Source organism: Stegostoma tigrinum, chromosome 10 (assembly GCF_030684315.1).
Source record: "Stegostoma tigrinum isolate sSteTig4 chromosome 10, sSteTig4.hap1, whole genome shotgun sequence".
Taxonomy (NCBI): Eukaryota; Metazoa; Chordata; class Chondrichthyes; order Orectolobiformes; family Stegostomatidae; genus Stegostoma; species Stegostoma tigrinum.
This window is the reverse complement of record NC_081363.1, coordinates 65,275,598-65,288,903: the sequence shown is the minus strand read 5'-3', so window position 1 is coordinate 65,288,903 and position 13,306 is coordinate 65,275,598. Positions and strand designations below refer to the sequence as shown.

Sequence of the window (13,306 nt, the reverse complement as noted above, 5' to 3'; positions counted from 1 at the left end):
TTCAATTGTTTCAGGGCATTGGATGGAGCAAATTTAGTTGGCTGCAGACTGGCATTGGTGATGCAGTCGTTCTCTAAAATCTTGATTGTTGCATGCTTCTTTCGCTGTTGAGCATATACATAAAGCTGTGTTCAAACTTCAATAGTTTGACACCTCATTTGTCTGCAGACCTGGTGCTGCCCTGGCATACAATATTTGACTGTTTTTAAAACTAAGTATGTTGATAAATGCTGATAATGTTGATAAATTGAGATTTATTCTGCTAATTTCAAGTTTTCAGTGCAAAATCCATTTTGTCCAGAACATCAACCTGTTTTTCTTTATTTGATTTATTATTGTCACATATACCTACGTACAGTGAAAAGTTTTGTTTTATATTCAGTACAGGTAGATCATACCATACTGAGAGGGTGGTAGAAGCATAATAAGTAATTTATTGAGTAATGGTCTTTGTGTTTGGGACTCTCCATAGTTGGCAGAAATGTTACAAGTTATTCTGGCAAGACCTGGTCATCATTTTCCTCTGTTACAGAATGTTCTAATTAACTATGGCTTTGAGTTTAATAGCTCAGGTTTCCTGACTGCCTATCTGGGTACAATTGTTTGTGATGGCAAACAAATAAGTCAGTAATTCCCATGTATCTAGTTCATTCAAGTGACTCTCAGCTGCTTGGTTGAAAGTTCCAGGAAACTCCTGACACAGAGCAAAAATAAAGCTAAATGAAGCCCTCTAAGATGGTCTGCTATATTATGATGATGATGATGGTGATAACGATGAATACAACAATCCTCGGCCCCTGCATTAACAACAGAGCAACTTCAAAACCACCTCCCCCATCAAGTCATCTTGACGTTTTATCAAGGTAACGTGTTAGTTTACTTTTATTTTATTATTAGATATGAATTAATCATTTATTCAAATTGTGCTATCCTTTGTGTTAGCCTTTTGCGTGTTTCTTGTGCAATTTTGAGTAATATTCTTTGGTGGTCTGTCCCTCCTACTTTTCCCATAGGCCCTATAATTCTGATAGCACGATTTCCTATAACGCTTTGTTGTGCAGGATTGCAATTATCACGTTAATAGCAGAACCGACTATATAATGTTTGAATGTAAGATGGAAACAAATTGAACAATAACATTTCAAAACATTTGGATAAATATTTGCAAAAGCAGGGACAAAATCCTCTAGGCCTATGGGGAAAAATGCAGTGGGCCTAATTGGACGGTTCTTTTAAGAAACAGAGAAAGATGCCAATGTCCTCCTCTTGTGCTCTGATTTGAGCTGTGATTTTCTTCAATTAGTTTGGGGTGTGTCTTATGTTTTCTAAGAACTCTAAATTTGTGGTAGGTGACCTGTAAGCTCCAAGCAGAATTATTACAAATATATATCAGGTTGGATACAGCTATTTAAACAATGAAGGCTTTCTCTGACATATCCACTGACAAATGAAGAGGCACAGTTGTGCTTTATTTGATAGATGTCAATGTTCTCTGGCCTTTCAAAAAAGCCAAATGGCTCTGCAGGTAACCAAGCTGATTCAGAGTAATTTATAGACGGGCAGTAATAACTAGACATGCTTAACTCTACCGTATGGTTCAACTTATTCAGGTCATTACTGAGCCATTGTCGCTGATTTGATTATGGCTCTGATCTCATTTAATCTGATCTCATTGACCCAGTATGAAGGATGTAGCTGGCCTTGATCTGTCCATCCAGCTGAGGGGATGGGGTGGGGCTGGGAATCGGAGTGCATGGATGTGTAGTTCTGCTGAGAATAGCGTTTTGCTAAGATGTCTTGTCCTCCACGTTGAAGTACACTGTGGATACTTTCACCTGAGCAAATTACCAGGGAGCAATAGAAACATTTCGAGCTATATCCCAATGTGGAGTGAGTGCCTTCAAGAGAGTGAGAAGAAAAACTGGTGGGAAGTGGTGGTGAACACATCTTTTATTTTTGCTCATGAAATGTAGGTGTTACTGGCTCGGCCAACGTTTATTATTAATCCCTTATTACTTTGTAGACAATGTTGTACTGCTTTCTTGAGCCCACTGTACTTTAAAGTTGCAGGGGAGATTCTACTCAAGTGGTTAAACTAAGAACACATTAATACAATGTCAATATGATCTCCTGCACTGGTTTTGATAGCCTCAGGGGTTTGGAGAGGCAATTTCTCGATTTTATTTTGCTTATTGGCCCCAAGTTTCTTTCAGCATTTTTCTAGCCTGTCCCAGGAGATAACTTGATTGTGAGAAGGTTAGGAAGTGTCCAGTCACAATGCTCGAGGCGGCATGAATATGAAGCAGGCACGATAGATCAGTCTGTCCTTTCCTGCCAATCATTCTTCTGTGTTTGTATGTTTAACAAGGAGAAAATTAGTTCTTTTCCTCATGATCATTGTATCTTGCTGTTTTTCTTGACTCGACCATTTCAAAAAAGCCATCAGTCTGTTGGGTTTCGAGCCTGTAATTTCCTTTTGGATCCATTTCACTTAGGTTCTCCATTACTGTTCTGTTCCCTTTTGGATCCCTACCATCACTTCCCATTCACTGTTGTTTCTTCCCCCATTGCAGCTAGGTTATCTGCCCATTCAAGGCTTGTGCCACTGAGCAATTGATAGTGGGATTCAATTTGTCCGTTCATGCACTATTTTATTAATGATGAGGTCCTGCTATTCAATGCCGAAGGTCTTTCTTATCTACTTAGTATCAAAACTGTCAATTGTCTTTAATATTTTATCTTCTCCCATTCCAGCTACATAGCCTGACCATTTGATGTGTCTACTCCACACAGTAGTTGAAAATGGGATTCTTTTCTCTCATTCGTGCACCATCTTATTAGTGATGCGGTCCTGCTATTTGATACTCAAGATCCTTCCAAAGTTGTTAGTATCAAAACTGTCAATCTTTAACGCTTCAGTCATAGTAGAGCTCCCTGGTCTGTATTCCTCACCAACGGCATTGTAACTGTGGAAAGTCTCAATGTGTTCACCCCTGTCATACAAATTAGATGGGCATTGCTCAGACCAATTTTATTTAAAATGATCTGGAACATCCACTAATTTAACAAAAGAAAAAAATAATAGAACTTATTGACAAAATAGATGAACTTTCAAGTTAAGAATAAATAAAGGAATCTTGTTTCCTAAACAGTTGTATTGATTTAATTTTTATTATAAATTCTGAGGCTCCTTATGTAAACTGTATTATTTCCATCTTGTCTTGAACATTTTTATTATGTGTATTTTCTTCCAAATTGATAGTTGGATTAAGTGTAAATAAACTTCATTCATATTTATGTCGGTGAACTCAGGAAATTTCAGAGGCCAAATTGATTAAACAAATGGGTAGAAGTTCAATGAATTTTGTGCCCTCTAGAGGCCAGCTCAATTGTCTAAATCAGAGCAATTGACTCAACCAGTACGAAAGATTGAGATTTGAAAAGTGACTTGTGCCTCAAATGTTTTTTTTAAAGTTGCTATAATCTTTTATGCTGTCTCAAGATTCTCTGCCCAGATCAAGCCAAACTGTTATGATGCCAGGTAAAACTTGTCAGTTTCCATTGATTGCATGTGAAGATCCTTCACATTTTGCTCTGTTCTTCAAGTGCAAAGGCAGTGGAAGATGCGTTTTACATGTAAAATTCCAGGGTAAATCCTGATGATTAAATTATCAAGCACAATTTTTTTTCAGTCATTTAAATAATTATAAATTGTTTTCAACCGGATTTTCTGACTGGTGAGCAACAGCGCGTATAAGCATAAAATGTCTTTTTGTGCGATAACCATTCTCAATTGTATTAATAGGAACTGCACAAAGTTATGTCTGATTTTAAAAATAAATCCTTGCTTTATTGAGAGGAAGAAAAAGTAAATATTTAGGTTCTTGTATACTACCTGGGAGAATTAGTCAATGGAGGTTTTTGGGATAAATATTAGTTTGCGCGGTTTATTTTAATGCTTGGGATTTGTAACCAATTTGCTTTAGTTCTAGTGAAGCTGGGCAGCACATAAAACATGCTGATTCCACCTCTGGTGCTACCCTGTATGCATGGAAATTGTATTGGGCTGAATGGTTTCTCAGTGCCTGGCTGTGTCTGCTGTTAGTAGCTGAGTAGAGCTGTGCCGATGAAATGTGATGTGGCTAGCCTTCTGTTCTTGGTGTCAATTGAAGTGACAGGAGGAAAGATGCCATTGTCCTACAGGGGGCCAAGTTGGCTTCAATTGTAGTAGGTAGCCTGTATGTTTCAGCATCTAACTTAGAACCCAACATCAGTTTATTTTTAATTTAACCTATTTTTCTAAGCGATTTGTTCAGAGATGTCTGTACATGTCTCTGGAGCACGTGGAACTTGATTCCAGGCCTTTCAGGTCTGGGGATGGGGACACTGCAACAGTACCACAAGATGGTCAGAACATCAGTGCCCTCAGAGATCCATTGACTTGACCTGGCTCGTGAATGTCAGTGAATGCATTTTCAGATCGAATTACCGACCTGGTCCCCAGCCCCCAAACCCATCAGTCACTAAGAAACAATCCCTGGAACTTTAAACTCTAATATCCAGATACATCACTGTCACAACTAGCCCAATGCTGCCTGTCTCCCACCCTATTCCTCTACATCTCTCCAGCTACTTAGTTAGTGCACGTTACTTACTGCTACACAGCTACTGAAATTCTTGCCTTTCTCTCTTGCGGGACTGGGAAGCTCACAATCTATGGGAGTAGAACTAAACAGCTGAGGTTGTGTTGGAAAGGGTTCCTGAATCTCCAGAGCCTGACAAAGGGATGAGACTCAACATGATGAGGTCAGCTGTGACAGATACAATGGCATCCAGTGTCACTAACAGCAGCTCACACTTATCCTGCTCTCTGGCAGTGTGTGCATTGCAAATTGTGTGACCAAAGGCTTCCCTGCATCCCACCCTAATCTATGTCCCTCGCATTTAACTGTCTCTTCTGCATTCCTGCTTTCAAACATCTAAGAACTGGCACCTAACCTATCATAGCAAGTCCAAGAGGAAAGAAAACACATCAGCACATGCTTGATCAAGAGCCCACATCACATGATCTGAAACATTATAGCTGCCAGCTCAGGCTTTGACTTTGTACATGTTGTGGAGGCTAGAAAAGAGTGGAGATTTGCAAAGTGGCAAGATATTGAATAAAACTGACTCCAGCCTGGCCAAGAAAAGAATGACTTCTGTATCTACTCTTGGGAGGATGAGTTTGCAACAAAGTCTGCCACAGATGAGGAGCTTGTACAGATGGCATTTGGGTAGTGTTGACAGACATCCAGGCCACAGTGCTGAGGGTGAGCCTCCCAGACAACCTCCAGCCAATGGCAAGGAGCACCAAGGAGTCTGGCTCTAAACTAGCAGAAAATAATATGCAGAGCTTTCCCTCTCAACAGGTTCTGCTTCATCTCCCTTTATGCTGGACATCCCGAGGCACTGTTGGTCCTTGCCCATGTCCAACCTTTCCAATCTTTGTGTGGGCAGGTCACTACCTCCTGTATGGATGTATTAATGCTCTTTGCCAGGATCTGTCCTGCTCTGGGAACTCTCCACAATACGAAGCACACTCCAGAGTACCTCCAATCACTTGCAAGTTTTGTTCTTCAACACTATCTCATGTGAAAGTTGGCTCCCTGGTGCTTTTAACTGTTCATAAAATATAGGAAATTATAAAAAAAAAGGAGGGATGGTATTTTTAGTTAAGAAGGGCATTTCAATACTGGGGAAAAGAGGATATATCAGAGAGTTCAATGACAAAATTGAGTTGGCTAGAGCTAAGGAACAAAAAGCATGCAAATACATCATTGTATTCTACATCAGGAAGATCTTTACATCTCATTGTGATGTTACTTTAAATGATCAAGTGCAAATAATGGCACATTTTTTCTATTTTCTGGCTAAAATAAATAAAACATTAAAGATTCTTGGTTCCTTTGAGGTAACCACCATGACAATTGCCCTAACCCAAAACAATATGAAATGAGCACTCTGCTCTACATTTGAATGCTCCCTGCAGTGGTTCCTCTCCTGCTTGTTGAGTTCTGTAATGACAATGTGCTTGTCCATTCCAATCTAATACAAACACAATGTTATGTTCCAAGCTTAGAACAGGATAAGTATGAAATTCATACTCTCGTTACAAGTGGTTCAGCATCCCCTCTTCTTACCAAGAGGAAAATGAAATGTAATGAAAGCAGCTTACTTGAAAGTTTATCTTTTTTGTCCCCATTTTATATGGTGTTCATAAGCTTATGCAAATCTATTAATGGTTTTAATATGAAATTTCAATGAACATTTAGTTATCTGACATCATTATGTGTTTTTTTTTACTTTTTAGTGAATGTACCTGTTGTATGACAGAAATGTAAATTTTTACGTGTTCTGTCATATTTCAAATGTTTACATTGGAAGGCAGCTATTTATTGTAGAGTTTATTTGACTGTATTTCTTTTTGCTCAAAGGTTTTGAACCTTAACTATCTATCAGAAGATAGCTGCAGGAGAGATTAAATGCCTTAGGGATCCAAGTGTGCATAATAACATTTGTATTTGCCTTTCTCTGATGGGTTCGCTGGCTATAGGAAAAGTCAACATGTGACTCTGTAAATGGGCTATGCAATGAAACCCAAATTAACTTCATCACCTTGGGGAGATATCAGAGGGTCTTCAGCATTACATGCTGTACTGACAAGCACCACTTAAGCCAGCCTATGCTTCCCAAACAAGTATTTAATCTCCTCATTAAAGATATATGAAACGGGAAATCGATGTGTACATCAACCATTGCTTTGCTTGTTAGAACCCCTTTGCCTGTCTGACTATTGCACCTTGTCTAATATTAGAGACTTTATCCAGGATGTAGATCTATTACATGTATTGAAATGCAGGTCAAAAACTAGAGAAAGATTTTTCAATGGTGTTTCCTGTGACTTCCAGGCTTTTAAAATGTGTTGAAATGTGGTTAAAAAAAACATTTTCTATCATACAAATCATCACTAGGGGAGATAAAATGTACTGTATTTTCCAGTGGTCACCAACACACCAACGTCAATCTGTTTGGAAGATCTGGAGGCTGCCCTGTCTTCGGTGTTTCTACTAGTTCAAATTGCCAAAAGGCAACTCTTGAAAGGGCTCTCGCACAGCAACTTCCCTGATACCCAACGTCACATTAAAGCATTTGCATTCTGTCAGGACGGGAGTCCCATCATGAGATGGGTTCTGCCGAGACAAGTAGAAAAGTTTGATGGCATCCCAAATGTAGGTACCCTCAACTGCCTGCAGTGAACTCATCAAATGGAGTCTCCAAGCAAGATCCATTGATTCCCACATTAGTGTCTGTCTCCGATAGTCAACTGGCCCGCCACCACAAGGACACCTCCTGTGAGTTAGTGGCTTTCGAAGTGTAGCATGGACTTCTCCAGTAAGGCAGGAGGAGACTCCAGTGCCACTACTAACTAATCCCTAAACATGGCCTGTTCATGGATGTGAAGAGAGAAGCTGGCTCTGTTCTGCACCCACCCTGGGTAGGTTTTCCAGAGGTAGGAATTCATAGGGGAGCCATCTGAACATGCAGCCACTCACAACTTAATTTACCAGCCTGACTCACCTTCAACTCCATCTCCACAGAGCTGGCAATTTTTCAGACGAATGCTTGCCTGTAGGAATGTGTATTTGATGGTGAAATCGACATTGATTGGACAAAAAGTATACTGTCTCCAAGTGGCTAGATAACTGAAAGGTGACAACAAGAGCTGTAGATGCCCGGAGTACCTTTCAATCATGAAAGTTCACCTTCAAGCAGCACACCATGCTGACTTGGAAAAGTATTACTTTTGTTTTTCAGTGTCATTTGGATCAAAACCCTGGACCTCCCTCCTAGCCATATTGTGGATGGGGACTGCAGTGCTTCAGGAAGGCGACTTACCATCAACATCATGAGGGCAATTAAGAATGAGCAACACATGCTGGCCTAACCAGAGATGGCATCATCCCAGAATCAGTAAATTAAAACAAAATGAATTCATATGAATACTGAGGGCAACATTTTCCAGCAGGATTCAGACCCTCACAGTTGACACCAAGTTGTAAGCCCATTCTTCCAGGGCAATCTTCCACGGACAGCCTCGGAATTAACAATGATGATAATCGGGATGGCAGCTTTGTAACCTCGGCTGTCCCATGGGGAGGAGTGGACACTGCTGCATCAGGCGGGGCACCGCGAAGATGCTTCAACATCGAGGTGCCTTGTGGGTGTGCATTAAATATTAAAATGATCAGGAGGGGAGCTGCTTGGCCCCTTGAAGCAGAGGGCAAGGTTGCTTGGGTGTGTTGTTTTGGCCAGGGACATGGCTTTTCCAGCTGGCAGCCCCCCCTCAAGTGGCTTTGAGCCTCTGACATTAGTCTCTCAGCTAGCCACAGCAAGATCACCTCCATGAAGCTGTTCCACTGTTGACAAATTGCCAGCATGCTCATGGCCCAATCCAGAAAATGCTGAAAAATATTTGTTTCTTTAATCAGCATCTGCATAGAGAGATAAGGAGTGTTGATATTTCAGTTATGCTGAAAGGTCACTAACCTGAAAAGTTAACTTAACGTTTCTCTTTCTGCACAGATATTACTTGATTTATTTTTCAATTGTTTTTGTTTCAGATTTCTAGCAATTGCAGTATACTGCTTCACTCTGGATTGTATGATCTGGGCAGCTGATTGGATTCCCAGCCTGCATGCCCAAGGGAAGTTTTCCTGTCAGTGGCTCTGCATCTGGAAGACCCTCTGATGGGAGCCCTCCTGTTGTGACCCTTGATTTTTTTCTGCAGCAAACCCTCCATCAACACCTGCTTCCAATATCGCTATTGTGGGTCCAGGAAAATTCTGCTCTCTCTGTCGAGACTCAAGTAGACAGCGCCTTTATTCCCTTCACACAACTTGACATCCAGTTGTTTTGCCTGTGCTATGGTTTGAATTCAGTGAACATTATGGGTTTACTAAGTATTTCTGTCAATCGTCTTTTATTGCCAATTGCTTTTGTTTTAATATAATCAGTACAGAAACCACTCCTCCTCAGGAAACACTTCATGTGCCATCTTGTATCCCTGTACTGTCTTGATGAATATGTACCAGCACATCAACCTAGGTCATTGCCCCAGGCATGGAGAAACTTCTAAATTAGTACAGTGCTGTGCTTACCTTGTGGACAGTTGTGGAATGAGAAAATGCTAGAATTGATCAACTCTGACTGTAGTGCAGAGTCCCACAAGTTGCAGCTTGTCAAAATTTGTAGGGAAAGAGAGCTTTCTGAGCTGCCATATTATTTTCTTTTCAGAAGTGTGATTGGCATGGAAGGGGGGTCAGGGGAAATGGTGAGAACTGCAAAAGAAGACTTCTCCTGGAAAATAATATACAAGAGGTCATTAGGAAAAAGCTTCTGAATTTTCTTGTGGGAAATGAAGTGCCAATGAATAAGAATAACTTTTGTTGTCGAGGTAACCTTTGCTCTATCAAGTAATGGGAGCAAGTGTTGCTCAGTATACTTGTGTTCAGAAGCCCACTAGATGTCCAAGCTGCTGTATTTGCTTTAAATTCAATTTCTCAAGAATGAGCTCCTCTTCTCCATATCAATTGAAGGAATTGATGTACTATTATTTCATAGGCACCTGTGGTCTACAGGTAACTTGTTAAATTCACTATTATTCATCAGTGAGTCTTGGCCTTGACAGTGGGGAGGTTTTCCATTGTGGATCCCATCATAAAGTCTGATTTTGTTGTTGTTGACATCCATAGTATGCACTTTCCAGTAGCGGGATTGGTTCAAAACAGGAGCCCTCATTATTTTTTCCTTTCCTAACTCAGAAGCACAGCAGTCAAATGTTGAAACCTTACTGTTGTCCTAGCTGAGCCCAGCAAATCTAGCAATTGCTAGGGGTTGAACTTCAGGCAATAAAATATTCTAGTCAAGTTTTAATAACCGAAAATAAGCAGGAGAGCTTAAAGTACAAACTCACGGCAATACTTGCATGGATCAGTTTCCTTGATTTTTTTTTTGTACCCGGACAAATTCTTTTGAGCACTTATCCTGCCCGAGAGTATAAGCATGATAGGATAAAAGATTGCTCGATGTTAGATGATCCTTCTCTCATGAGAGGTTCCAGTCCTTCTGTTACACCCTATTTAATCCATCATAGTCTGGAAGCAAGAGACAATTTTTGCAAATAAAGGATAGGCCATTGAAAGATTTTTGGATACCAATGACATCGAGGTATATGAGGATAATGGAAGACAATGTCATTGAGGTAGATTATCAGCCATGATCCAATTGAATGAGGAGGAGGATCAAGGAGTTGAAAGGCCTGCTCCTTCATCTGTGTTCCCAGTGAGAATAAAATTCTTACTTTGACCTTGTTTCAAAATTCTAAAGGGAAAGAAAATGACTAACTTAATTATATGCAGATAATCCTTCAGCCTCAATGTACAGATCTCCATTTCCATCTTTGAAGATGCTGCTGGGCCATTATAGTGGGTTCTGGAGTTAAGATGGAGAAACTGTAACATATGATTATTTATCATCTGCCCCATTGTTCCACAGCTAACTCTGAACGGCAACACAAAGGCACTGATAGTACAGGGATGGCAAACCAAAGAATACACCAAATAAAACTGCATTTCTCCAAATATCTCCTTTTCATAAACAAGTATATGACTATTGGTTGCAGGCTAACTAGTTGCCGAATATGCACAATAAACAATGAAAATATTCTTTTCTATCAAAACAGTTTAAGATAAAAAACTAGACCAGACAGACCTTATGGACCAGTGCATGTATCAGTGAACTGGAATTTTAATGGAAAATTGTTTGCACTTCGATGGATAGAATGAATAATGAAGACCATTAATTATTTTCAGTACAGAAGATCAAGGATTAATTTTAGTTTCAAAGAACTCAAATACATCTAACCTAGAGGTTAAAAGTTTATAGTTCGTGAGAGATCTATCTGTAACTAAAAGGAAGTGTAGTTTCTCTGTCCTAGAAAAGAGTTTTTCAGAGCAGTTAAGGGAATCAATGATTAAAAGATTAGAAAGTTTAAGCTTTTAGTTTTGTGAGTAATCATAAAAGAAGATCCCACAGGATGGAAGGGAGGATCAGTTAAGTCAAACTTAAAATCTTGACACAGAGGGGTAAGGTTTTGCATTTGAATCTCTGTAAACTGATGGTGTTATTAAGTAGATTGTAAACTTTGTTTTGCTGGTGTCAGAGTTTAAAAGAGAAAAGTACACTGATAATAAGTTTCACTGTTCCACAAACCATGACAAAATATATTAAAATCCCAAATCAATCACCAAAATAACTAATTTGCCTGACTGACTGTAATTTAGGGCAAAAGTAATTTATACCAAGTTTAATCATTAACACTGGAAATACACTTCTTTAATAAATGGCTGAAAAATGAGATAATTACTGATCCACTACTCTACAACTTTGACTATACCCCTGTTAAATCCTAAACCCACTACAGACACACACACACACACACACACACACACACACACTCATGAATAAAATAGTAAAAAGGACAGAGATTCCATACTGAGTGGAAAAAAGTAGGGAACTGATATGTAACAGGGACAAAATTCTGATGACCCAAATTCGTGATTATAAAGGTGTGTTTAAATGATCTTTGATAACAGGAACTGCGGATGCTGGAGGATCCGAGATGACAATGCGTTGAGCTGGATGAACACAGCAGGTCAAGCAACATTACAGGAGCAGGAAGGCTGACGTTTCGGGCCTAGGCCCTTCATCAGAAATAGCGGAGAGGAAGGGGGTTCTCAAATAAATAGGGAGAGGGGGGAGGTGAATTGAAGATGGATAGAGGAGACGATTGGTGGAGAGGAGACAGGCAAGTCAAAGAGGCGGGGATGGAGCCGGTAGAGAGGTAGGGAGGGGATAGGTCAGTCCAGGGAGGACGGACAGGTCAAGGGGGCGGGATGACGTTATTAGGTAGGAAATGGGGGTGCGGTTTGAGGTGGGAGGAGGGGATAGGTGAGAAGAAGAACAGGTTTGGGACTCAACGGCAGTTGGAGATGAAGTGGTCAAGGGAGGGTAGGAGGCTTTGGGGTGGTGTCCAGGAGGAGGGGATATGTTGGAGGTGGGAGAAGGGGTTAGTATGGGGAGGGTTAGGCTCAAGGTTAAAGAAGTAAACGTGGAGGCGGAGTCAGCGGAAAAACTGTACAATGTCCAAATGTGACTGGTATTCATCGATGTGTGGGCGGAGGGGAACAAAGGTGAGGCCTTTACTGAGGATTGACCATTCATCCTCAGTAAGGGGGAGGTCTGGGGGAATGGCGAAGACACAGCAGGGCTCAGTATTGCTGTCTCCTCTGGAGCTGCTGGCAGTGGAGGCTGTGGACGGAGCGATGTCAGCATTGGCTGCGGGCAGAGTTGCTTACCAGAGATAATGGGAACTGCAGATGCTGGAGAATTCCAAGATGATAAAATGTGAGTCTGGATGAACTCAGCAGGCCAAGCAGCATCTCAGGAGCACAAAAGCTGACGTTTCGGGCCTAGACCCTTCATCAGAGAGGGGGATGGGGAGAGGGAACTGGAATAAATAGGGAGAGAGGGGGAGGCGGACCGAAGATGGAGAGAAAAGAAGATAGGTGGAGAGAGTATAGGTGGGGAGGTAGGGAGGGGATAGGTCAGTCCAGGGAAGACGGACAGGTCAAGGAGGTGGGATGAGGTTAGTAGGTAGATGGGGGTGCGGCTTGGGGTGGGAGGAAGGGATGGGTGAGAGGAAGAACCGGTTAGGGAGGCAGAGACAGGTTGGACTGGTTTTGGGAAGCAGTGGGTGGGGGGGAAGAGCTGGGCTGGTTGTGTGGTGCAGTGGGGGGAGGGGACGAACTGGGCTGGTTTAGGGATGCAGTAGGGGAAGGGGAGATTTTGAAACTGGTGAAGTCCACATTGATACCATTAGGCTGCAGGGTTCCCAGGCGGAATATGAATTGCTGTTCCTGCAACCTTCGGGTGGCATCATTGTGGCAGTGCAGGAGGCCCATGATGGACATGTCATCTAGAGAATGGGAGGGGGAGTGGAAATGGTTTGCGACTGGGAGGTGCAGTTGTTTGTTGCGAACTGAGCGGAGCTGTTCTGCAAAGCGGAATCCAAGCCTCCGCTTGGTTTCCCCAATGTAGAGGAAGCCACACTGGGTACAGTGGATGCAGTATACCACATTGGCAGATGTGCAGGTGAACCTCTGCTTAATGTGGAATGTCATCTTGGGGCCTGGGATAGGGGTGA

The 13,306-nt window shown here is 41.4% G+C and overlaps 1 long non-coding RNA gene across 2 annotated transcripts in view; it reads left to right on the top strand.

Moving 5' to 3' along the window:
• The window catches only part of LOC125455810 (uncharacterized), a 30,876-nt gene extending 19,495 nt beyond the window's left edge, over positions 1 to 11,381 (top strand). For both annotated transcript variants that reach the window (XR_009446291.1, XR_007248317.2), the window contains 2 exons: positions 682 to 863; positions 8,664 to 11,381. This is a non-coding gene — a long non-coding RNA (uncharacterized LOC125455810). The remainder of the gene's footprint in view (positions 1 to 681; positions 864 to 8,663) is intronic.
• Positions 11,382 to 13,306: the final 1,925 nt, after the last annotated feature.